The sequence below is a fragment of the Pavona decussata genome, unplaced genomic scaffold (assembly GCF_977016875.1).
Source record: "Pavona decussata unplaced genomic scaffold, jaPavDecu1.1 SCAFFOLD_40, whole genome shotgun sequence".
Taxonomy (NCBI): Eukaryota; Metazoa; Cnidaria; class Anthozoa; order Scleractinia; family Agariciidae; genus Pavona; species Pavona decussata.
In genome coordinates, this window is record NW_028145462.1 from 1,371,003 (window position 1) to 1,393,336 (window position 22,334).

General features: G+C 38.7%; 1 pseudogene; it reads right to left on the bottom strand.

Annotated features, from left to right (window-relative positions):
- Positions 1 to 2,457: 2,457 nt before the first annotated feature.
- Positions 2,458 to 4,617, bottom strand: LOC146483106 (uncharacterized; annotated as a pseudogene).
- Positions 4,618 to 22,334: the final 17,717 nt, after the last annotated feature.

Genomic DNA, 22,334 nt, shown 5'->3' on the forward strand with positions numbered 1-22,334 from the left:
CAGAAAGAGAATTTGGGGTAGGGGGTATTTTTTTGTGAGATAATTAAGCAACCATTATTCTTAAAAGCAGTAAAATACAAAGCAAGGTATGGCATTTTTTCCAAATTTAGTTTTATTATCTCTAAAAAATGCATGGTTACCCCCAGTTTTCTTTTTTGGATACCAAGAAACATACTTGCGTACATCGGTAAGACGCGTTGCTTGATCCTATTTCCTATTCATAAATTTCTTTTCAGATAAATTTTCACGAAAACACGTTTTTTTCTTTCATTCACTCGGCCAAGGTAATAGATGATTAATATTGGAGCGAAAATCATTAAAGTTTTCTCAGACCAACCACGTGACTTGGTTGTGATCCCATTGTCACCTGAACATTGCTGATTCCTTGAAACCATGTTGACCTTTCCGAGAATAAACTTGTACAAGGCAATGCACTGGCATCGCAACTGTTTCACTTCATGGCTTCTCAGTGAAGAAAAAAAAACTGCAGGTGTCCATATTAACCTTGCTTCACTCATGTGGTTCTAACTTTACAGTCTGTGCATGAAATGTTGATGTGTGATAGTTCAGATGTTATTGAACGCAAGTGTAGCCGCTGGGATGAGACTGTTTCAGAAATCATTTACACAGTATTTCGGTAAAGACAGCGAGGAATCTTTTACACCCTACTACACAGCAGGTTGTCAGAGGAGCAGTCTATGAAGTTGGGAGCAAAGAAAATATTTCAATCTTGAGAATAAACTTGAATTTATGTGAAAATAAAACCAGGAAATTAAAATGGGAATTTTTATGCCAAATAACTTCTGTATATTATTATATATTATACCAGTAAACCTTTATTGTAATAACGAAAACTGTTCAATTTACAAACTTGTATGAGTTGTTAAATTACACGATATAACCACAGTAGGTTTGGGAGAACTTCAATGTTTATGTTAACTCAAACAAACACTTTGCAGTTTTGCCAAACTCTCTTGAGTGCTGACATGACCTCTTCCTAGACTAGTGTTGACTTAAGACCAATATCAGTGTTCATTAATATACAGTGATTACACAAGATTATAAACCAGTAAATGCACTTTAATAAAAGTTAATATTTCTGACCGGTGGTTTATTTACATCCATTTAAAAATCATTTTTGTCTCAACAGAAATTAGATCATGTGGTCTCAAAATTCTTTCCAGCTCTTAAGAAAGCCACATTACTCAAATAAATGATTCTCTAATGCTACAAACTGTATTACAAGCACCGGTCACTAGTGATAACTGTATAAGTGAGTACATTTTTGTGGGGAATAAAAAATTATAAGAAAATAAGAGTCCACAAATTATATTTAACAACGCGCGTTGGATATGAGATGATAGATAGCCAAGGGTGTGCGTAGTGCCGAGTTGAATTGGCTATAATCATCTCATATCCAAGCGGGTGGAATAATTGTCTTATTAAAAACAATCAAGAAATACTGCTAGATTTTGCTGATTTCGCGTTGCAAGAATTATTACAAGACAATTTAATGGTCACTATTTCTTGAGCATGGCATAATGGCTCATATACCATGGCCGCTTAGCGAATCAAGTCGTTCGAATTGCATTATACAATGATCCAGTTTTTAATATAAATTTTATATCAACTGCATGGACATGTATTTTAAAATCAAATCATTAACACCCAAGGGTCTGATTCAATTGTCCCACAATGCAGGTATATTTTCATTATACAAATTATCCTGGCCAAATTGTTTGGAACGGAGGCCTTACTTGGGCCGATATGCAGACATGATTTTACTCCTATGCATTCTCTCTCCATTACAATAGCGATGAAAAAAGACAAATCAACAAGTGTAAATTCTCACATTGAACAGAGGGGAAGGGAGACATTATGTTAATGAGTGACTTATGGAGAAGATGTCGATGTTGTTGAAGCAAAGTAAAATGGGAAAAATTGCCAAAACAGTCAAGTCTCGCTAATGTCTTATTGGCCAGGATAATAGTTGCATGTGGAGCTGTCAATCTAGTCCTGGGAAACTTTTTCACTACTCATACTTGTAAGCAGATGAAAATCAGCTATAATTTTAACAATACTTCAAATTACTTAGTAAGGAAAATAATTTATCAGTTTCCATGAAAATTGTTTGTCAAAAATATAATCATTTATCAGGATCAAGATAGCTTAAGGAAAAAGAGCTTTAAAAATGAGAAATTCCAGCATCCTTTACCATATAACAGGTAAAAAACAAGGGCAGCTAATTAAAAGTTGTGCTCCTTGATTGGTTATTTTCAAGGCTCCTCAATGAGTTTAAAATAACAGCAACATTACTACATAGCAGCAAAATAACTAACCGTTTTAAAAAAACCCTTTGAACATCTACAACAATTAAGGCCAGGCAAACTTTATAAAATAAAAAGGTTCTAACTATAAACCTTAATTGCCATCTCTCTATTCTAATAAGATTAATAACTGGATTACACTGAGTGTGAAGATGACTCGGGGAGCATTCTTTTGGGACTATTCTGTAATAGGAATACAAGAAGTAGATAGGAATAGGCAGAATTGCATTCTTTGCCGCAGAAATAAATTCTGTGTATTCCGTTATTCCTGAACCACAATAAGAATAACCAGAATTTTTCTAAAAGAATACACCCTCAATATCAAAACCTACCCTTTTTATGCTATTTTAAAACTTGTATATTTTTTCGTAAGTTTTTTTCATCACAAATGATATTATGATAATGAATTATGCATTACAAGCTCTTATAAGAAAAAAACAAAACAAAAGTTAAAACATCAGTAAACGTAGTTACTGTTACAGTCGAAAGCTAAAGTAATGGCTGTCTTCATGGTCACTTGATAATCCTGAATTGTCGCGAAGAAAAATGAGTTAATTGTTGTCATGAACCTTCCTTCGTTTTAGTTTTCACTAAAAAAAATGTTGATTTGTGTTTCAGAATCACTAACTCTAGAGAACAATTACCTTGCCATATTTACGGGAAACATTTCTAATAGCCACAGCAATGTGACCCTCCATGCTCACTGTAATCCCGGTTAAAAGAAAATTCTTTCCTTCAGTTACTACTATTCTCCTCACGAACTCACCATCTTTAGTGTATATTGCCACACACAGGTGCTTTGTTCCTCGTTCCCATCCAGCGACGACAACAAATTCACCAGATGGATGACATGCAATACGCCAGTACTCATCTTCTTTGGTGTTAATGTTGAATTTACGCTGCTGTTTACCATCTTCGGTGAATATGAACACACAGGAACCATCCAGCGTCATGATCTGGCCATCAGGACCAGCAATGATGATATCAAGTACATACTTCAGTATCCCTTCTCCAAAGCTGCCTACATATCTCCCCTCATGCTCGTACACATGCACAGTCCATCCTTTCAGTACCAGCACTTTGTTATTGGTGACTGCCAGTCTGCCCCTGCCCTCTCCCCTCACAGGAAACTTGTGTAGTAGGTCAGCGGCATGACTGAAAACCTGGACTTCCCGCTTAGCCTGCGCAGCCCCATACCTCCTCAGCCTGACCAGTACATAGATGTTGCTATTCTTCACATCAGTGGCGACATCAAAAACATCTAACTCCGTCTCAGTGTAATTACCTTCAGGGTGAAATTGGAGAACAAACTTTCCGCTGCTGTGAAACACTTTAACACTTTTATCCGAATTGTCTGCTATAATAAACTGTCCGGCATCTGCATTTGTAGCGATACCCATAGGATCCTTCAGCTTGTCCTCTTTCTCACCCTCCTGACCAAATGACCATGGTACACAGCAGTGCTCCATACCTTGTTTCTGCAACACTTCAGAAACTCTTCGATCAAAGAGCGGATCCACTTTCTCGTCCCCGGTATCAACACAAGGCCAGTCGTTTGCGTACAGCGGGTTGTTGCTAGAACTGACCATCGGAATAACATCGTAGATGGTGCGATTCACATGACAAGTGGCGGAAATGATCGCCCTTCGTTCTTCTTTACTAAACCGAGCCCAGAAGCCTCTTTTAAGCTCGACAGTAAAACATTCCTTAACAGCTGACAGACTGTGTAGCTCTTCAATGCACACTCTACACGCTGCTAATGGGATCTCGGGATGGTCTACTGTCTCCAATATTGTCGACATTACTCGATATTGCATGGCCAGTACGCGATCAGACAATTCCAAAGCTTCATTAGCGAATGCTTCTGTCGCTTTTCTGCGGGCATCTTTGAATCTGTCTTTTGCATTGGCAAGCGCCCTCGTAGCTGACTCATCCAGGTCAGTAAGTTCCAGTCTTCCCATTGCTTTTGCCGGAGAAACTGCTTCAGCACTAGCTGTTCCAGCTGCTGCTTCTTCCTTTATCGTGCCGTGCTCCCTTCTGGACTTTCCTTACCAAACACTTCATACAGCAACTCGATTCCTTCTTTAAAGAAGCTGATACTTGCTAACAAATCTTTTCTTGCTAAGCCCTTCAACTGCGACTTGATATCGTCGATTTCACGCACGATCAAGCCATGGAATTTCTGATCTGTAACGTCGCCATCCTTCAACTTTTCTGCTGCTTTATCCCTTCCTTTATTCACGAGCAAGCCGATGGTGGCTTTGAACACAGCCGTTATTATTGAGGACATCACAGCTAAAGAGAAAGCCTAATGTTAATGATTCGGTCAGTATAAAATGCAGACTGCAGACTGCAGATTGCAGACTGCAGACTGGGTATTAAACGCAGACTAGGTATAAAATGCAGACTGAGACTAAAACCGCCTCTTCATCAAATACAGGATACATTTTGAATTTTTCAACTTAACTTACGCTAGTGTCATACAATCGTCTTTCGAGATCATTTCCCATGAAACTGACATTATTATATTCTTTTCGAAAAACGTCAACCTTGAAATAAACAACCCCGATGCATGAAGTAAGCAATAACGCGGAACCATGACCTTTACTTCGTACGTGGCTGACCTTTTCGCCGCTTTGCGTCAACGTGATATCGGCAACATCGGTAAGTGGCACTGAGTCAGGGTGGCAGTAAAATAATGTTTTTTTAAATAAAAAATATGTTCATGTGTTGCTAGAATACTGAAGGTCTACAATTTGTCTTTGACAAACTTCGTTACTATTCAAAGAAACTAGTTAAAATCTGTCGATGTCAAATTGCTTGCCTCCTTGGAAATCAAGTCTGTTTCCCTCGTTTACATAATAATTATGAAAACCGTCATGGGCGTAATTGTTTAAGAACTATAAATGCAAAGCGATTAAGCTCGAGTCTTCTTTGTGAAAGAAAGGAAATGAAAGCTACCAAATCGAGATAAAGAAAACAAACTGTTAGGAAAAGGGCCAAAAAAAAGGTCAATTTCATGGGAGATGATCTCGGAAACGTGATTGCGTGACACTAAAGGCCCGTAGCAAGGCTAAAATAACTAGGGGGCCGAGCAAAATGGTTAAACAAAACTACTCCCCCCCCCCCCCTCCCTCCTGGCCCGTCACCCCAAAAAAACAGACAGATTAGGGAGTTAGATGCAACGAGAACATAAAAAAAGCAGTAGATTTAGTGAGCAAATCAATAACTTTGCACCTGCGTCACACTTTTTGGTACATTTTTTTGCCGTTTTTTTTACGCGGACTACCACGTGAAATTTCCTAATTTCACGTTTGAAGGAGGACGTAAACAAACGAGGACAATTTTTTTTCTCTTTTTAAATTTGGAATCGGGCAGTGAGAATCCGACTGCAGGAAAATTTTGCTCTCGAGAGGACATATTTGTGTGGCTTTCGACAACGCGCGAATACTAAATTGTTATAAACTAAGGGCATTTATATTGCTATTAATGAGCAGATGTCTTAAAAAACAAGTAGTTTATTTCAACAGCTTTCACGGTTTGAGATTGGTTAATTTCGATCCATTTTGGTTCTTATTTCCGATTCACAAGGTAGGAGTGCCTTCGTTGCCGTTGAATATAAAAACAAACTGTTAGCGAAAGAAACTCTGGAAACTGACAGGTAGTAAACATATTATTGAAGGTTGTAAAAAGGCACTTGCAGCATCAGAGTTCAAGACTGATTGATCAGTGCACATTAATCTGTTTTAATTATCTTTTTTGGCACATTGTGTTTTAACTTCCAAAAATTCTGGCGGGGGGGCGGGGCTCAAGCCCCCCCCCCCCCCCTGCCCTCCCCCTGCTACGGGCCTGCACTAGGGTAAGTTGAAAATTGAAAATGTATCCTGTATTTGACGAAGAGGCGGTTTTGATATCAGTCTGCATTTTATGCCCAGTCTGCAGTCTGCAGTCTGCATTTTATACCTAGTCTACATTTTATACCCAGTCTGCAGTCTGCATTTTATACTGACCGGTTAATGATTAGCTTGTTTGTGTAATTTCCGTTTTGTGAGTTCAGAAGATATAGGTGTCACAAAATTCATATTATTCATGTTTTTGTTGTTTTCATTTCATGTTTGCATTTTCATGTTTCGTGTTTGCATGTAGAAATTTAGTCGTTTCTTTTTCATTATCTAAATTCGTTAGGTTTATTGTTAATTATTTGTAGTCTTAATTCGTCGTATTTTTATCAGTCAAAAAATGTCACTAGTATATTAGTAGTTATTGTCTTAGAAAATGGTGTGTAGTATTGTAAATTTCAATGTAATCTAACTAACTATTATTATTCCCGTTACCGTATATTTTGTATCTTATTGTGTAATCAGCATTTATTGTACATCTTGTAGTTAGCGTTTTCTGGAATCTTCTTTGTAATGTCGTAATTGTGTACAGTATTTAAATAGAGGTCAAGGTTGTTGTTGTGTAGTTGATTGTTATTCTTGGAAGGAGAAAAAGGACAGAGAAGTAAGAAGAAGTAAGGAGACGCAAAAGTTTGCATTGCAAGGTCGAAGGCGAAATTGTTCAAGTCACTGTCAAGAGCCATTGGCAAGAGCCGGCCGTGTTTTCCTTGACATAAACCCTTTTGTCAGCGGCGGCGAGTGAACAAGATTTCAAGGCGTGTGCATAGAAATTAAAACTGAGTGCGGCGGAGTCAAACAAGACGGGAACAAAGAAGAGAAAAGGCGCCAGAAGAGAAGAAGCAGAGGTTTGTGTGAACGGTTGTTGGTGCGGTTTGTTTATGCGAGTGGTTGAAGTAGCAATTTGTTTGTGCCTGGAGAAGACTTCAAGAACAAGGAAGGACTGAACTGAACTGAAATAAGTAATTTAGTTTAAGATAATTAATTAGGTTAAGAAAGTATTTTTTACGTTACCGTTTATTGTGTTTACTAAGCGTTTATGTATACTAAATTAATTAAATTTGTTGTATTACTTAGTCTTGTATTACTTAGTGGGTTTGCGGGAAGGGTTTTGTACAGTCCCCTTTTAAGTCGTGCCTCACAAGGGAGAGATCCACGTCACAATAGGATCGTGCTGCAATTCAGTTTTCCCGTCGTTTTCGAAATAGACAGACACATTTTTAGAAGGAGTGAAAGAATCAAAGCGTCTATTTAAGGTACAGGAGAGGAGAAAGAGGTATGATGACGTTTTTTGTCTATCTTGCATCCGTAGTGATTTGTAGTCTATTTTGTTATATTTCAAGCACGTGTTTCGTAACTTAAGGCTGGTTTCCATATGATCGCGGATCGCAGATCGCAGATCGCAATAAGGTCTGCGATCGTCTGCGATCATATGGAAACACTGACTTCTGCGATCGTCTGCGATCCTGCGATCACGATCGCAGACGATAGAACATAAAGGCTGGTTTCCATATGATCGCGGATCGCAGATCGCAATAAGGCTGCGATCATATGGAAACATACTTCTGCGATCGTCTGCGATCCTGCGATCGTGATCGTAGACGATCGCAGACGATCGCAGAAGATAGAATCATGTTCTATCTCCTGCGATCGTCTGCGATCCCCTGCGATCAATTGCGATTGTGCGATCATATGGAAACCAAAGTTTTGCGATCCGCGATCGAAACGCATCCCATAATATTTCGGGTTCTCTCCCACGATTCAACGCTCGTGTGTTCGATTGTAGGAACGGTCTACGTAGCAACAATAATCATTTCGTTGTCATTTCGAGGAATTTATGGAGGAAGTTGCTCGTTATGAATGTGTTTACAATCGCAGCAGCAAAGATTTTAAAGACAAGAACAAAAAGGCCAACTGTTGGGACAAAATCGGGCAGAAGTTTTATTTATCGGGCTGGGGAAGCGGAGACCAAATTTCGCAACATAAGAATTGCGTACGGTCGTTATCGAATCCAAAACCGATGTTTTCGACGGTTTTGGAGCTGACGACGGCTCGCTTCATGACAAACAGAAGAAGTAAATTTGCTTGCGGCAAAATTTCCGCTCTTGCACGTTCGCGATGTTGTTTGCTTTTCAGCCTACACGCGCGTGTATATTTGACATTTCCGCTGACCAAAACGTATGGCTACGGTCGGCTCTGCGATCGTTGCGATTATATGGAAATAGCCTTTTTTGCGATCGTCTGCGATTGTTTGCGATCTGCGATCTGCGATCGTCTGCGATCATATGGAAACCAGCCTTTAGATAGAACATGGTTCTATCTTCTGCGATCGTCTGCGATCACGATCGCAGGATCGCAGACGATCGCAGAAGTGTTTCCATATGATCCCAGACGATCGCAGACCTTATTGCGATCTGCGATCCGCGATCATATGGAAACCAGCCTTTAGATTCGCCGCACGAGTGATCAATTAATCTTTCTTGTGGAATGTATTGTAATCAAGGTTTAATTATAATTTTCTTCTCAGTTTTTACGTAATTCCATCAAGCCATTAAATTTATATATCAAGAAAGGAGGACTGGTCTGTTGGAGTTCTAGTAAATGCTTTCTCGTTCTTATCAACATTGGAGTTCAAGTTATCTCGAGCTCCGCCCGCTACAGTAAAAACTCTTTAACACGCAACTCAGCTGTGTACGTAACTTCAGGGCCGTACCTAGAATTTTTTGTCTGCGGGGGCAAACTCCGCACACCTTCACGGGGGTCTCCCAGGGATTTTAGTTGGACGTTTTTGCAGTTCACCCCTACACAGAAAGTTGCCTAAAAGACCTTTAAGGAAAAAAACACACTGATGTTTTTTGTCTTAAATTGTCATCACTTTTTATGGCATAAACAACTTGTTTAGCTTGAACCAAATATTGCCTCTCATTTAATGGTAAATTTAAAACACAGTCGATGCACTGCTGCAAACAAAGGGAGAAAATCATTGAGCTCCCACAATTCAAACGCACTATAACAGTGGAGCGAAGCACTTGCAAAAACACAGTCGTGAATTTAGTACAATTCAAGCCTTTTATGACTGTGACACGTTGCATAGCTCGATAACACGCTAAAACGATTACAAGAGAAACAAAAAAACAAATAGCCGTGCCAAGAAACACAACACCTTATGTTATGACAAAAACTAATAGCCGGGCCCGGTATTACAACAACTACAAAATGAAGTTTATTGCAAATTCAATCGGCAAGCAATGATTAATTCGTGTCCTAACATTTCACAAATCTCAACAAGAAAGGCCGTTATAAATATCACGCACTTAAACGAGCCAAACAAAACCTCGCTGAAATGCCCTATGTGGAATAAAAACACCGTCGTTGAACACACAGAATAAGAGGTCGTATTTAAAATGAAGAGAATTCAAAAGGGGAAAATCAAAACTTATCAGGCACAAATGACCTGTGATGTTGATCATATGATGGTTAAATCCAAGGCTCTATCAAATCCTTCAAACCCAAAATACTTATGGGAGTCGCGCAGGCTTTAAAAACCAATTTAGCTCTGAAAAAACATACTCGTGTAAGCTAGATTTAAAAAAACACACGCCAGGGAGTGGCATAGGCTTGTTGACCAGTCTTTATTTACACACCAAATTCTAAACCACAGGCAGCCCAAATTACAAAAATCGTTATTTTCATAAGAAAACTCGTATTGGCTTTTGGCTTGAAAGATTTTCCAAAATAATTATTTGGAATTCTCATTGAAGGATTTTTTTTTTTCAGTTAATTAGTCGATTTTCTTGTGATTTATCATTTTGGAACAACTTACAAGAAAAAGCTCTGCAAATTCAAACACTATATTACAAAAAAAAAAAAAAAGAGAGTTTTCCTGGCGGGGGCAGCTGCCCCCTCTGCCCCCCCCCCCCCCCCCCCCCGCTATGTACGGCCCTGAACTTACGTCGGGAATAAACCAGTGGTTAGAAAAAATGAATTCAGACGATAACCTAGACGATCTTGAAAGTGCTGAAGCCAGCCAACCATTAATGAAACGAAAACAGACCTTTAAAGGAAAGGAGTATCAAACACAATTGTATCAAGATCAAAGGTCGTCCGGGTTGTTGCGAAAACTAAGACCCACGAAAATTAAGACACCTAAGACCCGAAAACTAAGACCCTCTTATTTTCTTTATTTTTGCCCTTCAGTTCGTCATTTTTCCAACCCCCAACCTCCAGCGTACATTTATAACTCAACAGTGTACGCTATGGCGTTTACCATTTGTTAAGTATCCCCTTAGTAAATTTTAAAGTAATTGCAAAGAAAGAAACTAAAAACCAATTGTCAACTGACAAGCGACAATAGACATAATTTTAATAGACAGACATAAAATAAAATTTTGAACGCCACAAGTGTTTACCAGAATAAATAAAGAAAACAAGAAAAGACAAAAATAACAAAAATACTGCCAGATCTAAAACAGGCCATAATCGATAAAACAATCACCGCCACGCTAGCTGGTTTTCCTAGCAAGACTTGTAATAAATCCTCAAAATTGAGGCAAAATCTTTCAGAGATGCAAGACAGGACATTGTAAGGATACAGAAAGTCATTTGGGACCATTTGCTAGCTTTAAGGGTGAAATTATCCAGAAGCAAGCTTTATTTTCGCTTCCGTTTCGAACACCGAATAATTCACGCGTTGTTTCAATATACGCTGTCTGTTCTGTTTTTTCTTTCGTTCTCTTTTCTACCTCGCCCAGGTAATTTTTTCGTCTAAATCACGAATGTTCTCATTCAAGGTTTAGCTCTGAGGTAATAATTCTGTGATTTTTTTACCCAAACGTCGGCTTGTGCTGTTGTGGGCGACCGTGGCTACTTCTTTGAGTCAAGCAATGACACGTCGAGGTGAAAAAAAAATTGTAACAAGCTTTCATCGGTCGCTGCTCGTCTTTTGACACCATAGCGAGAACTGAGAATTCCTTAAAACTGTTTCTTTCCATTTTCAATCTTTTAAATGACCATTAACACTTCAATGATGCAAAACTTTGGCTTGGAAGATCTCTCACACGTGCAGTCTCGGCGCAATCTTTTAAAATATCTTGTTCGAGTGGAAATGGCTTCTGATTGGTTTACGAGGTTTTTTGGCGGGCAAACTAGGTTGCGGGCTCTTCTTGAGCCCGCAATTAATAAGAAACGAGAATCAAACGAAAGTGAACACCGTGCTTATAGGCACTAAGTTCGGGAATATAAACGGTCTTTGATCACAAAGATAAACAAAGGGGCAAAAATAAAGAAAACAAGACGCTGTGGGAGCGTTTACTTGGGCATCGTTGTATTAGGAGTATCTGAGCATGCATGTTAGTTCAGTCTTTGGTGACAGGTGAACGATAAAAGATTCGCTTAGAGTCTAAGGCATCATATTTGCGATAAACGTGATGTAGTTCGACCGAAAATGTCACGCAAACAAAATAAAACATTTATTTACTCTCTTACTAAATATGTCGGATTTTGTAACCATGAGGTGCATCTAAGATAATGATGGATTTTGGCGACAAAGGAGTATTTGTGGTTCCAGTGGTAATGATGAATTTTGGCGTCAGAGGGGTATTTGTGCGAATAGCTTTCCACCCTGATACCCTTTTTTTAAGGGCTTTCTATGAAAGATGTTCCAGCTTTTTCACTGGTAACAGCGCACGATCGCAAAATGTCACGCCTAACGTGTAATATGACACGCGTGCGAAAAGACATGCGTTCTATATGGGACGCGTGTGATAAGACAAACCTCACAGAACATCCGATTTACAGAAAGTTAACTCAACGAATCTATTTCATGATCACTGGAATGGGGCAGAACTTTAATGACAAAATCAAAGCGCTCTGTGAGTGACCAAAGAATGAAGTATTTCAAATTTTGTCTACAGTTATTTGTTTATTGAACACGCAAAAAAGAAAATAAACTTCACTCGCACTGGAAGGCAACACAAAGGTCGAAGTGTACGTTCATTCTTTTAGTGGTTTTGCGTGATTGCCAATGGACAAAATATCATGACACAAAAGAGAGTGTTTCCAGGATTTAAAAGGGCTTTAAATGAAAGAAGCTTGGTTTATAAAGTGGAAAGACACTGCAGCCCCCGTGGCGATTGAATAACAAGCACAAACTGTCCAGTTTTCCTTCCAAGAATCGCCGAAAAATTTTCTTCCTCAATGCCGCGTCGCCGGATGAAACTTGATACACGTGAACGATTTTGGTTGCCCAGCACGTGAGCGATTTCTTCCCGGTGTTTTCAGCGTGACAGTTCCTCTCTGCATCCAAACGACGGCTTCTCTTAACGTTTTGTAACATCGGAAGGGGCTTTCAGTTTTGCTAAAGCCGTGCGTTCACCTTTTTCCCTGTTTTTCCGAGGAGGATCACATTTTGGTTTTATCCAAGTGAACGTAAATAAAGAAATTAATTCGTCAAGCGTTGATTGTCGCTGTGCATTAGCAAACTTTCAGTGTTTACATTTGTTCTGGTGAATAGATCTTATCGCTCACACTGGACCCCGAATGAAATTTATTTTCGAAGCTTAAGTTTTAGTTTCCTACTTTACCCTAAGCCTTTCACCCACGGAATGGTCTTGAATCTTTAAAGTTAATTGAACGTTTTCTTTTTTATATTGCGGCCTGAGAAATGAAATGTTTTGCTCGGCTGTATGTAAATTCAGTGTTTACGGCCTGATCTTATCGATTACGTTTGACACCGAAGGGGGATTTATATAATTATCGAGAAGAGCCAAAAGAGCGTCTGCGAGGGAGGTTAATCGAAGTCGAACTTTTGGAAAATATCCGTCCTGAAAGGAAAGTTGCTAGTTGGTTTCGTTAAATGGAAGGAGTTAGCAGACAACACACATACTAGCTGTTTTCTTTTAAGAATACGTTATTCGTTGTGTTGATTTTACGTCCTTGTTTTCTGTCCCGCAATGGCGGCTTTTGATGAGTACATGAAGACTCGGCCAACATGTAGCGCACGCGCAGTAGACCCCTCTTTGCCGTTTGAGACCATCTCGTTTCCAGAGCCTACGATCTTTTGGTCAGCGGTTGGATCGTAGGCCCTTGTAACAGCCGTTTCCGGATGTCGTGAATTTTACGACATCCGGTAGCGCACGCTCAGTGTGATAAATTACCATTGCGCTTGCTCAGTATTATTATTATTATTGCTCAGTATTAGGAAGTAAAGACAAATGCGCAGAAGCGTAGCATTTTTCACCTTAGAGCGCATCAGGTTTTCGACAGCCAATGAAAAAACAGATATTTTTGGATGGACCCAGAGCCACTCGTTCATTAATTAAAAAAAAAAAAAAAAACGTTGGGGCTCTGGGGACGAGAATGGTTTGAGACTTACGAAGAAATCCTATTTTATAACAAGTAATAAGGGGGTCTTAGTTTTTGGGTCTTCGTTTTCGGGTCTTAGGTCTTAGGTCTTAATTTTCGGGGGTCTTAGTTTTCGGAACAACCAGGTCGTCCGCGCAAAGGAATTGGTGTAAACAGCTAAACAAAATAGAAAATTGTCTCGCCGATTCAACCAATCCAGCTCAGCTGTAGACTTGCTTACAAGTCGAGCTTAGAGAGCGCGAAGCGCGATACTTTAAGAAAGTCTAGCTCAGCTGCAAAGCGAAAGAATGTGTTTAGAAACAAAAATGGACATCTTGATCGCAGCTCAAGAACGGCTCGACTGAAGTATTAGACGACTTCGAAGTGAAACGTGTTGCGCGACAGAAATTTGAGATCTGGGAGCAAGAGCATTCGGACGCGCTAAAGAGCTAAAGAGCGGCTGCCTGAGAATATCGAGAACTCGTGGTCAAAACTGAAATTTCGGATTTCATCATATTTTGTCAGAAGAATCCCTTTAGAGAACTATTTACGAAAATAACAATAAAACTTTCCAAAGATTTTTCGTTTTCGAGAATTCCGGCATAATGTGAAATGCCGTGATCGCGTCGCAGCCGGCGTTAAATTTTGACGAGATTTGGTGCATTTTCAAATCGCTCGGGAAGGAAGACGGCTTAGCGTATTAAAACGATCTTTTGAAGTTAATTTAGGCATCCTTCTGAGAATGCGGTCTTATGAAAGTATTGCTGGAGGATTTTTATTTACATGCAGTTTTCAAAGTCCGAATATTCCTATTTTCAGTATTTTCGTTAATACTGGAAATTGTGGAAACTTTGCGGACAAATATCGTGTCCTGGTACATCGAAATTTGTAGCAAGTATTAAACTTCAGGAAAGCTCTATACATGTACTGCAATATATAAAAAATCCAGCTTGGGTAATTTAAAATCCAAGCGTTGACGGAAGTAAACACATAGGGAATTTTAATATATATTTTTTCAAAAATGCGAGTGGTCACGCAAGGACAAGTTAATAAATTTAAAACAAATTTATTGTTTATGTTTCATTTCTGGTAGAATAAAACTAAGTTGTTATTCGGAAACAAAATCTCATGTGTTAATGGGTTTATCCCTATATAAATTAATTTCATTCCTAGTAGATGATCACCGATCGCAAACGAAAAAATGAAACGTTCAGGTGTTATGGCACGCTTTCCTCGGTACGCCAGCGTCAACTGAATGCGAAGGATACGAAACAAAATCAATAAATATTTCATATCAAAGTGTATCTGAAACCCACCACAGACGATAATGTTTCATTAAATTACTAATCGACTTGCAAGAAAAACGCCTTTGGTTCAGAAAAGTTGCGCAAAAGTTGCAGTTTTTATAAATCCTAGGTTTGTCAAAGATGCATCTCATCTTCACTGTCAACTGAAATGTCGTGACAGGCACTACATTGAGCTGGATAAGAGAAGACGAGAATTCTAAAAGCTGAAGAACAAGGTATCTGTGTTTTCAATTTGCAGGTCCTAGACTATATATCATAAACAGAACTGAGATATCAGAGCCGGTAGAGAAAATCATGGTTTCACTTTAGTGCAAGGCTGGCCATATAATAGTTATCTTCAACAGCTACACGGCTATAATATATTTGAATGAGCACTTACCGTTCCAATACCTGCAAAATAGGCATTTAATGAACCATCCCCATTAATGCGAGCAATAGTCCACCCTTCTCAGTCAGATCCGGATAGAAGAGCACCAGAAAATAACCAAGGTTGTTTGCATATTATGGCCAGCACTCACTGATCACTGTGTACATAGCTATTTTAAACTTGCTATTTATAAACAATGACGCAAATGGTTATAAATAGCAATGTGCGTTCTTGGTTTGGAGTGGTTTGCTCGATACTAGAAACTGTATTTCTTCTTCCGCGATGTCATATTTTGCATTTTCTATATATTTTCGGTTGCATTTATGGCTCCGTGCTCATTTTCGTCCTTGATAGACGACGAGTTCGGTTGCGGTCAAAGTTCGTACTATTACAGCAACCTGCGTTACTTTGGGTGAATGCCAAAAAGATATCTCCAGTCATCCAGGTCCCAAAGCCAGGAAGGTGTTAGTAAAGTTATCGATCATCTGATGTTGTTGATTGAACATATGAAGTTAAGTTTACTGACTTTACATCGATGGAATACAAACAGCGGTGATATTTCTGATCAAGCTACGATGACCCAAGAACAAAAGTCTTTAGTACACTGATGGAATTTGATATTCTGAAAGCACGAGTCAAATAACAATCTGACCATCTGCCCGCGCCGTCGAAATGTCCACGGTTTTCATTGGCGGTAGCCTCCCACGCAGTCGTTTTTAGGGGACTCGTATTACCTCCTCCCCGAGTCCCCTCAAAACGACTGCGTGGGAGGCTACAGCCAACGAAGACCGTAGACATCTAGTTTAGACGTCTAGTTCAGTCGGAAGGGGTCGACAGGGAGAAAATCTGCGTGACTAGCATTCCGCAAGCGTTGCTTGTCTTCGCGCTCGCGAAACCCAGATATGCCTGGATAAGCCCTCAAACCATCATCATCATCATCATCATCATCATCATCATCATCATCATCATCATCATCATCATCATCATCATCATCATCATCATCATTATCATCATCACCATCTCCATTATCATCATCATCACCATCATCATCATCATCATCGGTGAATCGAATAAAGGCCTTAGAGGTACTGCATGTTGCCTTGCTTTTTTTGTGAGCATGAGAAACCTGCAGTTACTTTAAATGACATCTGTAGTGCGGAAATACTTCGGATTATTGTTGAATACCTTTTACGTGTAAGGGTATGTGTGTACTAAAGGAGATTCAAAATTCGTTCAAATTAAAGTAGCCACAGCGATAGAATGATTGCTGAGACCATTGCGGTTTTTTAATATTATTTTCTCTTTTTTTGTTTACGTTTTATCAGTCACCTTTCCTTCTAAGGGGCGGACCATTAGAAATCACGGGAGGGGGTGGGGGGAGGGGGTGACAATTCCCAAAAAAAAAAAAAAAATCCTGCAAAGGAAAATTGCCAAAAAAGAAATTCCTGCAAGTAGTTCACCATCCAAAAAAAATTCCTGCAAGTAAACTGAACCAAAGTACGATATCAAAACACAACGTCAAGTAGTTTTACTGTACATATCAAGAATATAACCTGCCCTTCTATCATTTTAACGCATTTTACATGTATTAATGTTTTTAGAAGTGACAATGCAACAGCCGTGATTACATCTGATCTCCTGCTCATTTATGGAGAACCATATTTCAAATGTAGAAGAAATATAAAACAATTTTACTATATTGCCTTCGAACTTCTCACGCTTTTCAAGTTCGCTTTTGCGTTCAACTGTAAAGAACGGTATCGACCAACACGACGAAGCAGAGTTTCTTTGACAAGTGAAAAAACGTCCCTCGAAACATGAGGTGCGGTACATTTAGTAGCTCATTTCTTTCTCGATAATCCCGATACTCGAATTTCGAGAAAATCGAGACTCCAATTAAAGAGACTGTTACCTTGAGCGGTACTGTAATTAAACTGTGCGGAGCTTTGCATGCCTTTAATATTATAAAAAGTTCTGTCGAAAAAAAAATCGTGCAGAGCTTCCACGTCGAAAAAAAAAATACATGCAGGCAAATCGGACTAAAAAAAAAGTTCATCCACTTAAAAATTCTTCACCCCCCTCCCTTGATTTCTAATGGTCCACCCCTAAGACCAGGGTATTGTGTCTCTATACCACATGGTACCCGCCTCTTAGATAAAACAATAGTTTCCCCCCCCCCCCCCCCCCGCATTAACTACATTCATTGTCCTCTTTTTTAAATGTCATTTTCACTCAAGATTGTTTGAGGGCCGGTTGGAAAAAGCAAGCGCCTGGGATCTAGGGATTATTTTCAACAAACTTACATATGTATCTATTAACAAGTTGAATACGTTGTAACCAGCTTTAAATCAATGTTATTTTCTTTACTATGGAGGAAAATACTCAAAAAGACTCAGAAAATGCCGTTTAATTAGCTACGATAAAGGCCGTTTATTTGACAGGCAGACAGACAAACAGACTACACGGGTTTAATAGTTGAACTCCTGCGAAAAAGATGAAAATACCGCAACGTTTTTGATGGGAGTTTCGTCTTCAGTGAGCAATACCACGTGTAGATGAAACCCTCTACTCGAAAATATGCCAAAGCGCCGGGCAAAATGGAATTTTATCTCATATCAGCCGTATCGAAGCGGCAGGTAAATACAACTCGGATACTACACTGTAGTTATAAAAACGCCGTAAACATGTCATTAACCCTAGCTATCGACTGTGAGGTAGAAAATGTCGCTGTTTCGTACAGCTTCATTTAAGAGCTGAGCAAATTGTCACTCTTCCGTTTAGTGAAAAACGTACTAGTTGCGTGAAGTACAATAATGAAATTTGTCGATCATTCTGACGTTGCGTTATCGGAAAACATGCCACAGCAATCGGCCTTTACGAATTTTGCTGTGGCATTAGTTATCACTCACTCTAACTGTGAATAATTTTTTGTATGGGAATATTCAGCAACGAAAAACTGTTTAGAGTATTACATTTTGTATTGTAGCGATAACCTTGCCATTCTCTCGGGAAAATATATTATACAAACTAAATGCATTTCAAATGTGTTAACTAGTACTTGCATGACCACCGCAATATTTCGAAGAAAATACACAAAAAATTCCCTTATGTTAAATTTTGTTAACACTTGACTATAAATGTTATACCCAAACTAGATTTCTTACATGTTGCAGTAAAATACAGATCGTACCTCAAGCATACCTGTTATTGTAAGTTTCGATGTACCAGGACAAGATTTTACCTCGAAATATTTCCTCATTTTCAAGTGTTCACATGCGAGGAGTTCAACAGTCGGCATGTTGTTGACAGGCTGTGATCTAGAAAACGTGCCTGCTTTGCACAGCTCCACAAACCCAAAAGTGTATAACACCTGTAATTAGCTTTATTATTGAAACAAGTTCTTATTTAGTAAGATATATCATAAATACTTGGTTCTAGATGCACCACGTGGCAATGAAAAAGATTGGTTGAGATCTGGGTGACATGACACTTTGACCTTTTCAAATTTGGCGTTACTTCTCACTCCCTAGTTAGACTTATTTTATTTAAGGGATATAAAACAATACAAAACTTATAAGATCATTAGATTTAGTTTTGGAACAAGAATTTTATAATTCTCCGGTAAAAATAACACACAAACAATAAGTTATTGAAACATGTCATCTTATCCTTGCGTGACCACTGGAATTTTTTGAAAAAATAAGTCAAAAATTCTCTATGTGTCTTATTCCGTCAAGGGCTGGCTTTTAAATTACCCAAGCTGAATTTTTTATATGTTGCAGCAAAAGAATAGAGCTTTTCTTTAGTGTAACTTTCATTGTAAATTTCGATGTACCAGGAAAAAAATTTTGCCCGCAAAGTTTCCACAATTCCAAGTGTCAACAAACATGCTGAAAATGGGATTCTTCGGACTTTGAAAACTGCATGTAAATAAAAATCCTCCAGCAATACTTTCATAAGACCGCATTCTCAGAAGGATGCCTAAATTAACTTCAAAAGATCGTTTTAATACGCTAAGCCGTCTTCCTTCCCGAGCGATTTGAAAATGCACCAAATCTCGTCAAAATTTAACGCCGGCTGCGACGCGATCACGGCATTTCACATTATGCCGGAATTCTCGAAAACGAAAAATCTTTGGAAAGTTTTATTGTTATTTTCGGAAATAGTTGTCTAAAGGGATTCTTCTGACAGAATATGAGGAAATCCGAAATTTCAGTTTTGACTGAGTTCTCGATATTCTCAGTCAGTAGCTCTTAAGCAAGATGAGGAAAGTTCTCTTTCTTCTAGACAGACACATTTTTAGAAAGAGTGAGAGAATCAAAGCGTCTATTTAAGGTACAGGAGAGAAGAAAGAGGTATGATGACGTTTTTTGTCTATCTTGCATCCGTAGTGATTTGTAGTCTATTTCGTTACATTTCAAGCACGTTTTTCGCAACATAGATTCGCCGCACGAGTGATCAATTAATTTTTCTTGTGGAATGTATTGTAATCAAGGTTTAATTATAATTTTCTCCTCAGTTTTTACGTAATTCCATCAAGCCATTAAATTTATATATCAAGAAAGAAGGACTGGTCTGTTAGAGTTCTAGTAAATGCTTTCTTTTTTTTTTTTTTTTTTTTTTTTTTTTTTTTTTTATTCATAGCAACGACACATACAAACAATACTACGTTACATGACTATTTGAGTTACACTACTATTACTACATTACATTACATTGCTTGACCTACTTACAGAAATTGTACTTACATTGCTTGTATTCTTTTTAACTAATTACGAAATAAATACACGTGCTACGTCATCCTGCATACGATGCTAACACAACACACACACACATACACACACACGCACCCCACCCACACATACAAGAGATAATAAAAGATTCCCCTTACTCAACTTTCATACCTAAAGTGCTTCACGCATCGTAGTTGCTGAGAGTGGTCCACTTAGCTCTATATTTTTCGTAATTAGAATTTCTAATGGCTATTTGTCTCTCACATTTGATCTTGCTGTCTAGTAAGGCAAGAAAGACCTTTAAATTTGGAGTCTCAGACTGGTTTCTTGCAAGAAAAACATGATATTTAGCAATAAGAAGATAATGGTTTAACGCGTAGAAGGTGGTCGTTTCAGGTTTGTAACCGTACAGGATTTCAGTATTACTAGGACTAATGTTGTCAGAGCGCTTAGCATTCCACCACATCATTAAGTCTTTCCAAAAGATTTTAACGTCGGGGCATTCGCAAAGCATGTGAATAAGCGTTTCGTTCGGAAAGAGGCAGCGTTCACATTCTGGAGAAGCCTTTATATTCATTTTGTAAAGAGAGTGATTAGTGGGTATGATGTTATGAATTAGCTTAAATTGGAAGCTCCTCAGTTTGTTTTCGACTGTGACTTTAAAAGGAAGCTCGTATACTGCCTTTACATTCAACTCTTGTTTTCTAAGATTGATTTCAACGATGGGGGGAGAAAAGGATCTTTCTGCAAGCATCACACGGACTTTTTTTGTAGAGGAGATGTCAAGGGATGGAACTGGTTCGTTATCTCCATTAGTGAGATTACCTACGATTTCGCTTTTCCAAATTTTAGGGATTGCCGTAAGAACACCAGCATAATCGAGAAAAGTAGAGCGAACGTTATATTTGCATTTGAAGTTTTCGAACGAAAGGAACTGGCCATGGATGTTTTGGAGGTCGCTTATTTTCAAAATGCCTTTATTAGCCCATGATCTATAATAAAACGATTTTCCGTTTATCTTTATAAACCGATTGTTCCAAATGATTTCTTGTTTGTATTCATTTGCGTTACGTGGATCTTTGGAATTGAGCTCTTGCCATACAGCTAAAACGTCTTTATAAAAAACAGAGAGATTTTTGAGGTCGAGTAATTTAAGATCGTAGTTACATTGAAATAAGAGAGTTCCACCGACCTTACCTAAAAGCGAATCGAGGAGGGCACACCAATGGCGGTCATTTGCTAGACAGTAATGATTAACCCACGAAGTCTTGAGCGATTTAACAACGTCAGCAAAATTGAGCATATTAAGACCGCCGTGGCTTATTGGGCCGGTCAGAGTTTTTCTTTTGATTTTATCTGGCTTAAATTTCCAAATAAAAGAGAAGATATTGCTGTTGACTTCTTTTACAAATTCTTTGGGAACATTTAATACGGAACAACTATAAACAAGTTTGGCGAGAGCTAAGCTTTTGACGATGGCAATTCTGCCTAAGATCGTTAAATGTCTACTTGACCAAGTATTTAGAACTTTTTTGAGTTTGGCAAGCCTCTCGTCGAAATTGATTTTATTCCCAACCTGAACATGATAAGGAAAAGCAATTCCAAGCGCAATGACGTATTGCTTCGGCCATGAAATGCCAAAAGGTTCTTCTTTGCCTAATCGACTTTTCAAAGGACCAAGCCAAAAACCCTCGGTTTTAGACTTATTGATTTTCAAGCCGGAAAGGTCACCGAACTGATCGAGAAGAGTTAGTAGGGACACCGCGGATGAATCGTCGCGAATGAAAGCGGTGGTGTCGTCAGCGTACATACTGAGTTTAGTGATCTTATTTCCGTTTTCAAGTCCTTTGATTGATTCATCGATTCTTATTTGGTGGGCGAGTGGCTCCACAGCTAGAACAAAGAGTAAGCCTGAAAGAGGACAACCCTGCCTAACACCCCTTTGGAGAGAAAAAAATTCCGACGAGTAGCCATTATTTACAACACGGCTAGAAATGTTGGTGTAAAACGTTTTGATCCAGTGGAGGAAACTTGGACCGAAATTCATAGTGTTAAGCACTTTAAAGAGAAAGTCCCATTCTAAAGAATCAAAGGCCTTTTCAAAGTCAAGGAAAAGTATCATTCCGTCCTTGTTTTCATATTGTTCAATTATATCCGAAATTAAGCGAATATTTTCACCAATAAATCTACCTTTGATGTACCCAGTTTGATCACCGTCTATCAAGTACGGAAGTACTTTCTCTAAACGTTTCGCAATACATTTGGTTGCTAATTTGTAGTCTGTGTTTAGAAGAGAAATAGGGCGCCTAAGAGTGAATTATTAAATTTCCAGTAGCCTGGGCCTCTTTCTTCTTGTTTGTCTT